The sequence below is a fragment of the Daphnia pulicaria genome, unplaced genomic scaffold (assembly GCF_021234035.1).
Source record: "Daphnia pulicaria isolate SC F1-1A unplaced genomic scaffold, SC_F0-13Bv2 h1tg000057l, whole genome shotgun sequence".
Classification (NCBI taxonomy): Eukaryota; Metazoa; Arthropoda; class Branchiopoda; order Diplostraca; family Daphniidae; genus Daphnia; species Daphnia pulicaria.
Genome location: NW_025804784.1, coordinates 98,065 through 111,724, shown reverse-complemented (window position 1 = coordinate 111,724; position 13,660 = coordinate 98,065). Strand labels below are relative to the sequence as shown.

Below are 13,660 nucleotides of genomic sequence, written 5' to 3'. Positions count from 1 at the left end.
CATCTATAGGAATGATTCTGGATGAATTTCATTGCGAGATTTTCAAAGTTGATCGCGCTTTTTATTTGCGATGGTTACCAGTCCAAATTCAATGAACAAACATTTCTGTCACTTTGAAGTGATTTTCTATTCATCCATTGGGAATGGGAGGGTTAATTTTCATTTTTGAATGTCAACGGCCATATCACGTAGAACGCACCTGGTCTCGTCAGCTCCCAGAAGTTAAGTTACGTCGAGTCCCGTTAGTACTTGGAAGGGTGACCGCTTTGGAATACGGGATGTCGTTGGCGATGGATAGTTTGTTTTCAATAACAAATTTCTTGACATTTTTTTTCAATCACGATGGTTACCAGTCCAATTTCGTAGATGAAACATTTCAATGCCTTAGAGATAGGTTCAATTCATCTATAAGAATGATTCTGGATCAATTCCATTGAGAGTTTGTCAAATTTTATCGCGTTATTAATCGTGATGGTTACCAGTCCAAATTCGTAGATCAAAAATTTCAATGACATAGGGATAGGTTCAATTCATCTATAGGAATGATTCTGGATGAATTTCATTGCGAGTTTTTCAAAGTTGATCGCGCTTTTTATTCGCGATGGTTACCAGTCCAAATTCAATGAACAAACATTTCTGTCACTTTGAAGTGATTTTCTATTCATCCATTGGGACTGGGAGGGTAAATTTTCATTTTTGAATGTCAACGGCCATATCACGTAGAACGCACCTGGTCTCGTCAGCTCCCAGAAGTTTAGTTACGTCCGTTAGTACTTGGAAGGGTGACCGCTTGGGAATACGGGATGTCGTTGGCGATGGATAGTTTGTTTTCAATAACAAATTTCTTGACATTTTTTTTCAATCACGATGGTTACCAGTCCAATTTCGTAGATGAAACATTTCAATGCCTTAGAGATAGGTTCAATTCATCTATAAGAATGATTCTGGATCAATTTCATTGAGAGTTTGTCAAATTTTATCGCGTTTTTTAATCGTGATGGTTACCAGTCCAAATTCGTAGATCAAAAATTTCAATGACATAGGGATAGGTTCAATTCATCTATAGGAATGATTCTGGATGAATTTCATTGCGAGTTTTTCAAAGTTGATCGCGCTTTTTATTCGCGATGGTTACCAGTCAAAATTCAATGAACAAACATTTCTGTCACTTTGAAGTGATTTTCTATTCATCCATTGGGACTGGGAGGGTAAATTTTCATTTTTGAATGTCAACGGCCATATCACGTAGAACGCACCTGGTCTCGTCAGCTCCCAGAAGTTAAGTTACGTCGAGTCCCGTTAGTACTTGGAAGGGTGACCGCTTGGGAATACGGGATGTCGTTGGCGATGGATAGTTTGTTTTCAATAACAAATTTCTTGACATTTTTTTTCAATCACGATGGTTACCAGTCCAATTTCGTAGATGAAACATTTCAATGCCTTAGAGATAGGTTCAATTCATCTATAAGAATGATTCTGGATCAATTCCATTGAGAGTTTGTCAAATTTTATCGCGTTATTAATCGTGATGGTTACCAGTCCAAATTCGTAGATCAAAAATTTCAATGACATAGGGATAGATTCAATTCATCTATAGGAATGATTCTGGATGAATTTCATTGCGAGTTTTTCAAAGTTGATCGCGCTTTTTATTCGCGATGGTTACCAGTCAAAATTCAATGAACAAACATTTCTGTCACTTTGAAGTGATTTTCTATTCATCCATTGGGACTGGGAGGGTAAATTTTCATTTTTGAATGTCAACGGCCATATCACGTAGAACGCACTTGGTCTCGTCAGCTCCCAGAAGTTAAGTTACGTCGAGTCCCGTTAGTACTTGGAAGGGTGACCGCTTGGGAATACGGGATGTCGTTGGCGATGGATAGTTTGTTTTCAATAACAAATTTCTTGACATTTTTTTTCAATCACGATGGTTACCAGTCCAATTTCTTAGATGAAACATTTCAATGCCTTAGAGATAGGTTCAATTCATCTATAAGAATGATTCTGGATCAATTCCATTGAGAGTTTGTCAAATTTTATCGCGTTTTTTAATCGTGATGGTTACCAGTCCAAATTCGTAGATCAAAAATTTCAATGACATAGGGATAGGTTCAATTCATCTATAGGAATGATTCTGGATGAATTTCATTGCGAGTTTTTCAAAGTTGATCGCGCTTTTTATTCGCGATGGTTACCAGTCCAAATTCAATGAACAAACATTTCTGTCACTTTGAAGTGATTTTCTATTCATCCATTGGGACTGGGAGGGTAAATTTTCATTTTTGAATGTCAACGGCCATATCACGTAGAACGCACCTGGTCTCGTCAGCTCCCAGAAGTTAAGTAACGTCGAGTCCCGTTAGTACTTGGAAGGGTGACCGCTTGGGAATACGGGATGTCGTTGGCGATGGATAGTTTGTTTTCAATAACAAATTTCTTGACATTTTTTTTCAATCACGATGGTTACCAGTCCAATTTCATAGATGAAACATTTCAATGCCTTAGAGATAGGTTCAATTCATCTATAAGAATGATTCTGGATCAATTCCATTGAGAGTTTGTCAAATTTTATCGCGTTATTAATCGTGATGGTTACCAGTCCAAATTCGTAGATCAAAAATTTCAATGACATAGGGATAGGTTCAATTCATCAATAGGAATGATTCTGGATGAATTTCATTGCGAGTTTTTCAAAGTTGATCGCGCTTTTTATTCGCGATGGTTACCAGTCCAAATTCAATGAACAAACATTTCTGTCACTTTGAAGTGATTTTCTATTCATCCATTGGGACTGGGAGGGTAAATTTTCATTTTTGAATGTCAACGGCCATATCACGTAGAACGCACCTGGTCTCGTCAGCTCCCAGAAGTTAAGTAACGTCGAGTCCCGTTAGTACTTGGAAGGGTGACCGCTTGGGAATACGGGATGTCGTTGGCGATGGATAGTTTGTTTTCAATAACAAATTTCTTGACATTTTTTTTCAATCACGATGGTTACCAGTCCAATTTCGTAGATGAAACATTTCAATGCCTTAGAGATAGGTTCAATTCATCTATAAGAATGATTCTGGATCAATTCCATTGAGAGTTTGTCAAATTTTATCGCGTTTTTTAATCGCAATGGTTACCAGTCCAAATTCGTAGATCAAAAATTTCAATGACATAGGGATAGGTTCAATTCATCTATAGGAATGATTCTGGATGAATTTCATTGCGAGATTTTCAAAGTTGATCGCGCTTTTTATTTGCGATGGTTACCAGTCCAAATTCAATGAACAAACATTTCTGTCACTTTGAAGTGATTTTCTATTCATCCATTGGGAATGGGAGGGTTAATTTTCATTTTTGAATGTCAACGGCCATATCACGTAGAACGCACCTGGTCTCGTCAGCTCCCAGAAGTTAAGTTACGTCGAGTCCCGTTAGTACTTGGAAGGGTGACCGCTTTGGAATACGGGATGTCGTTGGCGATGGATAGTTTGTTTTCAATAACAAATTTCTTGACATTTTTTTTCAATCACGATGGTTACCAGTCCAATTTCGTAGATGAAACATTTCAATGCCTTAGAGATAGGTTCAATTCATCTATAAGAATGATTCTGGATCAATTCCATTGAGAGTTTGTCAAATTTTATCGCGTTATTAATCGTGATGGTTACCAGTCCAAATTCGTAGATCAAAAATTTCAATGACATAGGGATAGGTTCAATTCATCTATAGGAATGATTCTGGATGAATTTCATTGCGAGTTTTTCAAAGTTGATCGCGCTTTTTATTCGCGATGGTTACCAGTCCAAATTCAATGAACAAACATTTCTGTCACTTTGAAGTGATTTTCTATTCATCCATTGGGACTGGGAGGGTAAATTTTCATTTTTGAATGTCAACGGCCATATCACGTAGAACGCACCTGGTCTCGTCAGCTCCCAGAAGTTTAGTTACGTCCGTTAGTACTTGGAAGGGTGACCGCTTGGGAATACGGGATGTCGTTGGCGATGGATAGTTTGTTTTCAATAACAAATTTCTTGACATTTTTTTTCAATCACGATGGTTACCAGTCCAATTTCGTAGATGAAACATTTCAATGCCTTAGAGATAGGTTCAATTCATCTATAAGAATGATTCTGGATCAATTTCATTGAGAGTTTGTCAAATTTTATCGCGTTTTTTAATCGTGATGGTTACCAGTCCAAATTCGTAGATCAAAAATTTCAATGACATAGGGATAGGTTCAATTCATCTATAGGAATGATTCTGGATGAATTTCATTGCGAGTTTTTCAAAGTTGATCGCGCTTTTTATTCGCGATGGTTACCAGTCAAAATTCAATGAACAAACATTTCTGTCACTTTGAAGTGATTTTCTATTCATCCATTGGGACTGGGAGGGTAAATTTTCATTTTTGAATGTCAACGGCCATATCACGTAGAACGCACCTGGTCTCGTCAGCTCCCAGAAGTTAAGTTACGTCGAGTCCCGTTAGTACTTGGAAGGGTGACCGCTTGGGAATACGGGATGTCGTTGGCGATGGATAGTTTGTTTTCAATAACAAATTTCTTGACATTTTTTTTCAATCACGATGGTTACCAGTCCAATTTCGTAGATGAAACATTTCAATGCCTTAGAGATAGGTTCAATTCATCTATAAGAATGATTCTGGATCAATTCCATTGAGAGTTTGTCAAATTTTATCGCGTTATTAATCGTGATGGTTACCAGTCCAAATTCGTAGATCAAAAATTTCAATGACATAGGGATAGGTTCAATTCATCAATAGGAATGATTCTGGATGAATTTCATTGCGAGTTTTTCAAAGTTGATCGCGCTTTTTATTCGCGATGGTTACCAGTCCAAATTCAATGAACAAACATTTCTGTCACTTTGAAGTGATTTTCTATTCATCCATTGGGACTGGGAGGGTAAATTTTCATTTTTGAATGTCAACGGCCATATCACGTAGAACGCACCTGGTCTCGTCAGCTCCCAGAAGTTAAGTAACGTCGAGTCCCGTTAGTACTTGGAAGGGTGACCGCTTGGGAATACGGGATGTCGTTGGCGATGGATAGTTTGTTTTCAATAACAAATTTCTTGAAATTTTTTTTCAATCACGATGGTTACCAGTCCAATTTCGTAGATGAAACATTTCAATGCCTTAGAGATAGGTTCAATTCATCTATAAGAATGATTCTGGATCAATTCCATTGAGAGTTTGTCAAATTTTATCGCGTTATTAATCGTGATGGTTACCAGTCCAAATTCGTAGATCAAAAATTTCAATGACATAGGGATAGATTCAATTCATCTATAGGAATGATTCTGGATGAATTTCATTGCGAGTTTTTCAAAGTTGATCGCGCTTTTTATTCGCGATGGTTACCAGTCAAAATTCAATGAACAAACATTTCTGTCACTTTGAAGTGATTTTCTATTCATCCATTGGGACTGGGAGGGTAAATTTTCATTTTTGAATGTCAACGGCCATATCACGTAGAACGCACTTGGTCTCGTCAGCTCCCAGAAGTTAAGTTACGTCGAGTCCCGTTAGTACTTGGAAGGGTGACCGCTTGGGAATACGGGATGTCGTTGGCGATGGATAGTTTGTTTTCAATAACAAATTTCTTGACATTTTTTTTCAATCACGATGGTTACCAGTCCAATTTCTTAGATGAAACATTTCAATGCCTTAGAGATAGGTTCAATTCATCTATAAGAATGATTCTGGATCAATTCCATTGAGAGTTTGTCAAATTTTATCGCGTTTTTTAATCGTGATGGTTACCAGTCCAAATTCGTAGATCAAAAATTTCAATGACATAGGGATAGGTTCAATTCATCTATAGGAATGATTCTGGATGAATTTCATTGCGAGTTTTTCAAAGTTGATCGCGCTTTTTATTCGCGATGGTTACCAGTCCAAATTCAATGAACAAACATTTCTGTCACTTTGAAGTGATTTTCTATTCATCCATTGGGACTGGGAGGGTAAATTTTCATTTTTGAATGTCAACGGCCATATCACGTAGAACGCACCTGGTCTCGTCAGCTCCCAGAAGTTAAGTAACGTCGAGTCCCGTTAGTACTTGGAAGGGTGACCGCTTGGGAATACGGGATGTCGTTGGCGATGGATAGTTTGTTTTCAATAACAAATTTCTTGACATTTTTTTTCAATCACGATGGTTACCAGTCCAATTTCATAGATGAAACATTTCAATGCCTTAGAGATAGGTTCAATTCATCTATAAGAATGATTCTGGATCAATTCCATTGAGAGTTTGTCAAATTTTATCGCGTTATTAATCGTGATGGTTACCAGTCCAAATTCGTAGATCAAAAATTTCAATGACATAGGGATAGATTCAATTCATCTATAGGAATGATTCTGGATGAATTTCATTGCGAGTTTTTCAAAGTTGATCGCGCTTTTTATTCGCGATGGTTACCAGTCAAAATTCAATGAACAAACATTTCTGTCACTTTGAAGTGATTTTCTATTCATCCATTGGGACTGGGAGGGTAAATTTTCATTTTTGAATGTCAACGGCCATATCACGTAGAACGCACTTGGTCTCGTCAGCTCCCAGAAGTTAAGTTACGTCGAGTCCCGTTAGTACTTGGAAGGGTGACCGCTTGGGAATACGGGATGTCGTTGGCGATGGATAGTTTGTTTTCAATAACAAATTTCTTGACATTTTTTTTCAATCACGATGGTTACCAGTCCAATTTCTTAGATGAAACATTTCAATGCCTTAGAGATAGGTTCAATTCATCTATAAGAATGATTCTGGATCAATTCCATTGAGAGTTTGTCAAATTTTATCGCGTTTTTTAATCGTGATGGTTACCAGTCCAAATTCGTAGATCAAAAATTTCAATGACATAGGGATAGGTTCAATTCATCTATAGGAATGATTCTGGATGAATTTCATTGCGAGTTTTTCAAAGTTGATCGCGCTTTTTATTCGCGATGGTTACCAGTCCAAATTCAATGAACAAACATTTCTGTCACTTTGAAGTGATTTTCTATTCATCCATTGGGACTGGGAGGGTAAATTTTCATTTTTGAATGTCAACGGCCATATCACGTAGAACGCACCTGGTCTCGTCAGCTCCCAGAAGTTAAGTAACGTCGAGTCCCGTTAGTACTTGGAAGGGTGACCGCTTGGGAATACGGGATGTCGTTGGCGATGGATAGTTTGTTTTCAATAACAAATTTCTTGACATTTTTTTTCAATCACGATGGTTACCAGTCCAATTTCATAGATGAAACATTTCAATGCCTTAGAGATAGGTTCAATTCATCTATAAGAATGATTCTGGATCAATTCCATTGAGAGTTTGTCAAATTTTATCGCGTTATTAATCGTGATGGTTACCAGTCCAAATTCGTAGATCAAAAATTTCAATGACATAGGGATAGGTTCAATTCATCAATAGGAATGACTCTGGATGAATTTCATTGCGAGTTTTTCAAAGTTGATCGCGCTTTTTATTCGCGATGGTTACCAATCCAAATTCAATGAACAAACATTTCTGTCACTTTGAAGTGATTTTCTATTCATCCATTGGGACTGGGAGGGTAAATTTTCATTTTTGAATGTCAACGGCCATATCACGTAGAAAGCACCTGGTCTCGTCAGCTCCCAGAAGTTAAGTTTCGTCGAGTCCCGTTAGTACTTGGAAGGGTGACCGCTTGGGAATACGGGATGTCGTTGGCGATGGATAGTTTGTTTTCAATAACAAATTTCTTGACATTTTTTTTCAATCACGATGGTTACCAGTCCAATTTCGTAGATGAAACATTTCAATGCCTTAGAGATAGGTTCAATTCATCTATAAGAATGATTCTGGATCAATTCCATTGAGAGTTTGTCAAATTTTATCGCGTTATTAATCGTGATGGTTACCAGTCCAAATTCGTAGATCAAAAATTTCAATGACATAGGGATAGGTTCAATTCATCAATAGGAATGATTCTGGATGAATTTCATTGCGAGTTTTTCAAAGTTGATCGCGCTTTTTATTCGCGATGGTTACCAGTCCAAATTCAATGAACAAACATTTCTGTCACTTTGAAGTGATTTTCTATTCATCCATTGGGACTGGGAGGGTAAATTTTCATTTTTGAATGTCAACGGCCATATCACGTAGAACGCACCTGGTCTCGTCAGCTCCCAGAAGTTAAGTAACGTCGAGTCCCGTTAGTACTTGGAAGGGTGACCGCTTGGGAATACGGGATGTCGTTGGCGATGGATAGTTTGTTTTCAATAACAAATTTCTTGAAATTTTTTTTCAATCACGATGGTTACCAGTCCAATTTCGTAGATGAAACATTTCAATGCCTTAGAGATAGGTTCAATTCATCTATAAGAATGATTCTGGATCAATTCCATTGAGAGTTTGTCAAATTTTATCGCGTTTTTCAATCGTTATGGTTACCAGTCCAAATTCGTAGATCAAAAATTTCAATGACATAGGGATAGGTTCAATTCATCTATAGGAATGATTCTGGATGAATTTCATTGCGAGTTTTTCAAAGTTGATCGCGCTTTTTATTCGCGATGGTTACCAGTCCAAATTCAATGAACAAACATTTCTGTCACTTTGAAGTGATTTTCTATTCATCCATTGGGACTGGGAGGGTAAATTTTCATTTTTGAATGTCAACGGCCATATCACGTAGAACGCACCTGGTCTCGTCAGCTCCCAGAAGTTAAGTAACGTCGAGTCCCGTTAGTACTTGGAAGGGTGACCGCTTGGGAATACGGGATGTCGTTGGCGATGGATAGTTTGTTTTCAATAACAAATTTCTTGACATTTTTTTTCAATCACGATGGTTACCAGTCCAATTTCGTAGATGAAACATTTCAATGCCTTAGAGATAGGTTCAATTCATCTATAAGAATGATTCTGGATCAATTCCATTGAGAGTTTGTCAAATTTTATCGCGTTATTAATCGTGATGGTTACCAGTCCAAATTCGTAGATCAAAAATTTCAATGACATAGGGATAGGTTCAATTCATCAATAGGAATGACTCTGGATGAATTTCATTGCGAGTTTTTCAAAGTTGATCGCGCTTTTTATTCGCGATGGTTACCAATCCAAATTCAATGAACAAACATTTCTGTCACTTTGAAGTGATTTTCTATTCATCCATTGGGACTGGGAGGGTAAATTTTCATTTTTGAATGTCAACGGCCATATCACGTAGAAAGCACCTGGTCTCGTCAGCTCCCAGAAGTTAAGTTACGTCGAGTCCCGTTAGTACTTGGAAGGGTGACCGCTTGGGAATACGGGATGTCGTTGGCGATGGATAGTTTGTTTTCAATAACAAATTTCTTGACATTTTTTTTCAATCACGATGGTTACCAGTCCAATTTCGTAGATGAAACATTTCAATGCCTTAGAGATAGGTTCAATTCATCTATAAGAATGATTCTGGATCAATTCCATTGAGAGTTTGTCAAATTTTATCGCGTTTTTCAATCGTTATGGTTACCAGTCCAAATTCGTAGATCAAAAATTTCAATGACATAGGGATAGGTTCAATTCATCTATAGGAATGATTCTGGATGAATTTCATTGCGAGTTTTTCAAAGTTGATCGCGCTTTTTATTCGCGATGGTTACCAGTCAAAATTCAATGAACAAACATTTCTGTCACTTTGAAGTGATTTTCTATTCATCCATTGGGACTGGGAGGGTAAATTTTCATTTTTGAATGTCAACGGCCATATCACGTAGAACGCACTTGGTCTCGTCAGCTCCCAGAAGTTAAGTTACGTCGAGTCCCGTTAGTACTTGGAAGGGTGACCGCTTGGGAATACGGGATGTCGTTGGCGATGGATAGTTTGTTTTCAATAACAAATTTCTTGACATTTTTTTTCAATCACGATGGTTACCAGTCCAATTTCGTAGATGAAACATTTCAATGCCTTAGAGATAGGTTCAATTCATCTATAAGAATGATTCTGGATCAATTCCATTGAGAGTTTGTCAAATTTTATCGCGTTATTAATCGTGATGGTTACCAGTCCAAATTCGTAGATCAAAAATTTCAATGACATAGGGATAGGTTCAATTCATCAATAGGAATGACTCTGGATGAATTTCATTGCGAGTTTTTCAAAGTTGATCGCGCTTTTTATTCGCGATGGTTACCAATCCAAATTCAATGAACAAACATTTCTGTCACTTTGAAGTGATTTTCTATTCATCCATTGGGACTGGGAGGGTAAATTTTCATTTTTGAATGTCAACGGCCATATCACGTAGAAAGCACCTGGTCTCGTCAGCTCCCAGAAGTTAAGTTACGTCGAGTCCCGTTAGTACTTGGAAGGGTGACCGCTTGGGAATACGGGATGTCGTTGGCGATGGATAGTTTGTTTTCAATAACAAATTTCTTGACATTTTTTTTCAATCACGATGGTTACCAGTCCAATTTCGTAGATGAAACATTTCAATGCCTTAGAGATAGGTTCAATTCATCTATAAGAATGATTCTGGATCAATTCCATTGAGAGTTTGTCAAATTTTATCGCGTTTTTCAATCGTTATGGTTACCAGTCCAAATTCGTAGATCAAAAATTTCAATGACATAGGGATAGGTTCAATTCATCTATAGGAATGATTCTGGATGAATTTCATTGCGAGTTTTTCAAAGTTGATCGCGCTTTTTATTCGCGATGGTTACCAGTCAAAATTCAATGAACAAACATTTCTGTCACTTTGAAGTGATTTTCTATTCATCCATTGGGACTGGGAGGGTAAATTTTCATTTTTGAATGTCAACGGCCATATCACGTAGAACGCACTTGGTCTCGTCAGCTCCCAGAAGTTAAGTTACGTCGAGTCCCGTTAGTACTTGGAAGGGTGACCGCTTGGGAATACGGGATGTCGTTGGCGATGGATAGTTTGTTTTCAATAACAAATTTCTTGACATTTTTTTTCAATCACGATGGTTACCAGTCCAATTTCTTAGATGAAACATTTCAATGCCTTAGAGATAGGTTCAATTCATCTATAAGAATGATTCTGGATCAATTCCATTGAGAGTTTGTCAAATTTTATCGCGTTTTTTAATCGTGATGGTTACCAGTCCAAATTCGTAGATCAAAAATTTCAATGACATAGGGATAGGTTCAATTCATCTATAGGAATGATTCTGGATGAATTTCATTGCGAGTTTTTCAAAGTTGATCGCGCTTTTTATTCGCGATGGTTACCAGTCCAAATTCAATGAACAAACATTTCTGTCACTTTGAAGTGATTTTCTATTCATCCATTGGGACTGGGAGGGTAAATTTTCATTTTTGAATGTCAACGGCCATATCACGTAGAACGCACCTGGTCTCGTCAGCTCCCAGAAGTTAAGTAACGTCGAGTCCCGTTAGTACTTGGAAGGGTGACCGCTTGGGAATACGGGATGTCGTTGGCGATGGATAGTTTGTTTTCAATAACAAATTTCTTGACATTTTTTTTCAATCACGATGGTTACCAGTCCAATTTCGTAGATGAAACATTTCAATGCCTTAGAGATAGGTTCAATTCATCTATAAGAATGATTCTGGATCAATTCCATTGAGAGTTTGTCAAATTTTATCGCGTTATTAATCGTGATGGTTACCAGTCCAAATTCGTAGATCAAAAATTTCAATGACATAGGGATAGGTTCAATTCATCAATAGGAATGACTCTGGATGAATTTCATTGCGAGTTTTTCAAAGTTGATCGCGCTTTTTATTCGCGATGGTTACCAATCCAAATTCAATGAACAAACATTTCTGTCACTTTGAAGTGATTTTCTATTCATCCATTGGGACTGGGAGGGTAAATTTTCATTTTTGAATGTCAACGGCCATATCACGTAGAAAGCACCTGGTCTCGTCAGCTCCCAGAAGTTAAGTTACGTCGAGTCCCGTTAGTACTTGGAAGGGTGACCGCTTGGGAATACGGGATGTCGTTGGCGATGGATAGTTTGTTTTCAATAACAAATTTCTTGACATTTTTTTTCAATCACGATGGTTACCAGTCCAATTTCGTAGATGAAACATTTCAATGCCTTAGAGATAGGTTCAATTCATCTATAAGAATGATTCTGGATCAATTCCATTGAGAGTTTGTCAAATTTTATCGCGTTTTTCAATCGTTATGGTTACCAGTCCAAATTCGTAGATCAAAAATTTCAATGACATAGGGATAGGTTCAATTCATCTATAGGAATGATTCTGGATGAATTTCATTGCGAGTTTTTCAAAGTTGATCGCGCTTTTTATTCGCGATGGTTACCAGTCAAAATTCAATGAACAAACATTTCTGTCACTTTGAAGTGATTTTCTATTCATCCATTGGGACTGGGAGGGTAAATTTTCATTTTTGAATGTCAACGGCCATATCACGTAGAACGCACTTGGTCTCGTCAGCTCCCAGAAGTTAAGTTACGTCGAGTCCCGTTAGTACTTGGAAGGGTGACCGCTTGGGAATACGGGATGTCGTTGGCGATGGATAGTTTGTTTTCAATAACAAATTTCTTGACATTTTTTTTCAATCACGATGGTTACCAGTCCAATTTCGTAGATGAAACATTTCAATGCCTTAGAGATAGGTTCAATTCATCTATAAGAATGATTCTGGATCAATTCCATTGAGAGTTTGTCAAATTTTATCGCGTTATTAATCGTGATGGTTACCAGTCCAAATTCGTAGATCAAAAATTTCAATGACATAGGGATAGGTTCAATTCATCAATAGGAATGACTCTGGATGAATTTCATTGCGAGTTTTTCAAAGTTGATCGCGCTTTTTATTCGCGATGGTTACCAATCCAAATTCAATGAACAAACATTTCTGTCACTTTGAAGTGATTTTCTATTCATCCATTGGGACTGGGAGGGTAAATTTTCATTTTTGAATGTCAACGGCCATATCACGTAGAAAGCACCTGGTCTCGTCAGCTCCCAGAAGTTAAGTTACGTCGAGTCCCGTTAGTACTTGGAAGGGTGACCGCTTGGGAATACGGGATGTCGTTGGCGATGGATAGTTTGTTTTCAATAACAAATTTCTTGACATTTTTTTTCAATCACGATGGTTACCAGTCCAATTTCGTAGATGAAACATTTCAATGCCTTAGAGATAGGTTCAATTCATCTATAAGAATGATTCTGGATCAATTCCATTGAGAGTTTGTCAAATTTTATCGCGTTTTTCAATCGTTATGGTTACCAGTCCAAATTCGTAGATCAAAAATTTCAATGACATAGGGATAGGTTCAATTCATCTATAGGAATGATTCTGGATGAATTTCATTGCGAGTTTTTCAAAGTTGATCGCGCTTTTTATTCGCGATGGTTACCAGTCAAAATTCAATGAACAAACATTTCTGTCACTTTGAAGTGATTTTCTATTCATCCATTGGGACTGGGAGGGTAAATTTTCATTTTTGAATGTCAACGGCCATATCACGTAGAACGCACTTGGTCTCGTCAGCTCCCAGAAGTTAAGTTACGTCGAGTCCCGTTAGTACTTGGAAGGGTGACCGCTTGGGAATACGGGATGTCGTTGGCGATGGATAGTTTGTTTTCAATAACAAATTTCTTGACATTTTTTTTCAATCACGATGGTTACCAGTCCAATTTCTTAGATGAAACATTTCAATGCCT

General features: G+C 37.5%; 4 non-coding genes and 20 pseudogenes across 4 annotated transcripts; all 24 read left to right on the top strand.

Annotated features, from left to right (window-relative positions):
- The first annotated feature begins 171 nt into the window (after positions 1-171).
- LOC124316892 lies at positions 172-290 on the top strand (annotated as a pseudogene).
- A 938-nt stretch (positions 291-1,228) lies between these two features.
- Positions 1,229-1,347, top strand: LOC124317151 (annotated as a pseudogene).
- A 412-nt stretch (positions 1,348-1,759) lies between these two features.
- Positions 1,760-1,878, top strand: LOC124317569 (annotated as a pseudogene).
- A 413-nt stretch (positions 1,879-2,291) lies between these two features.
- LOC124316925 lies at positions 2,292-2,410 on the top strand (annotated as a pseudogene).
- A 412-nt stretch (positions 2,411-2,822) lies between these two features.
- LOC124316923 lies at positions 2,823-2,941 on the top strand (annotated as a pseudogene).
- Positions 2,942-3,354: 413 nt separating this feature from the next.
- LOC124316891 lies at positions 3,355-3,473 on the top strand (annotated as a pseudogene).
- A 938-nt stretch (positions 3,474-4,411) lies between these two features.
- LOC124317150 lies at positions 4,412-4,530 on the top strand (annotated as a pseudogene).
- A 412-nt stretch (positions 4,531-4,942) lies between these two features.
- LOC124316922 lies at positions 4,943-5,061 on the top strand (annotated as a pseudogene).
- Positions 5,062-5,473: 412 nt separating this feature from the next.
- Positions 5,474-5,592, top strand: LOC124317567 (annotated as a pseudogene).
- Positions 5,593-6,005: 413 nt separating this feature from the next.
- LOC124316921 lies at positions 6,006-6,124 on the top strand (annotated as a pseudogene).
- Positions 6,125-6,536: 412 nt separating this feature from the next.
- Positions 6,537-6,655, top strand: LOC124317566 (annotated as a pseudogene).
- Positions 6,656-7,068: 413 nt separating this feature from the next.
- On the top strand, positions 7,069-7,187 carry LOC124316920 (annotated as a pseudogene).
- A 412-nt stretch (positions 7,188-7,599) lies between these two features.
- On the top strand, positions 7,600-7,718 carry LOC124317498 (annotated as a pseudogene).
- A 412-nt stretch (positions 7,719-8,130) lies between these two features.
- Positions 8,131-8,249, top strand: LOC124316919 (annotated as a pseudogene).
- A 413-nt stretch (positions 8,250-8,662) lies between these two features.
- Positions 8,663-8,781, top strand: LOC124316918 (annotated as a pseudogene).
- Positions 8,782-9,193: 412 nt separating this feature from the next.
- Positions 9,194-9,312, top strand: LOC124317159. The gene has a single exon (XR_006912074.1). It is a non-coding gene; the product is annotated as a 5S ribosomal RNA (ribosomal RNA).
- A 413-nt stretch (positions 9,313-9,725) lies between these two features.
- On the top strand, positions 9,726-9,844 carry LOC124317565 (annotated as a pseudogene).
- A 412-nt stretch (positions 9,845-10,256) lies between these two features.
- On the top strand, positions 10,257-10,375 carry LOC124317148. Its single transcript, XR_006912073.1, has one exon. It is a non-coding gene; the product is annotated as a 5S ribosomal RNA (ribosomal RNA).
- Positions 10,376-10,788: 413 nt separating this feature from the next.
- On the top strand, positions 10,789-10,907 carry LOC124317564 (annotated as a pseudogene).
- A 413-nt stretch (positions 10,908-11,320) lies between these two features.
- Positions 11,321-11,439, top strand: LOC124316917 (annotated as a pseudogene).
- A 412-nt stretch (positions 11,440-11,851) lies between these two features.
- Positions 11,852-11,970, top strand: LOC124317136. The gene has a single exon (XR_006912072.1). It is a non-coding gene; the product is annotated as a 5S ribosomal RNA (ribosomal RNA).
- A 413-nt stretch (positions 11,971-12,383) lies between these two features.
- LOC124317563 lies at positions 12,384-12,502 on the top strand (annotated as a pseudogene).
- Positions 12,503-12,914: 412 nt separating this feature from the next.
- Positions 12,915-13,033, top strand: LOC124317124. The gene has a single exon (XR_006912071.1). It is a non-coding gene; the product is annotated as a 5S ribosomal RNA (ribosomal RNA).
- Positions 13,034-13,446: 413 nt separating this feature from the next.
- LOC124317562 lies at positions 13,447-13,565 on the top strand (annotated as a pseudogene).
- Positions 13,566-13,660: the final 95 nt, after the last annotated feature.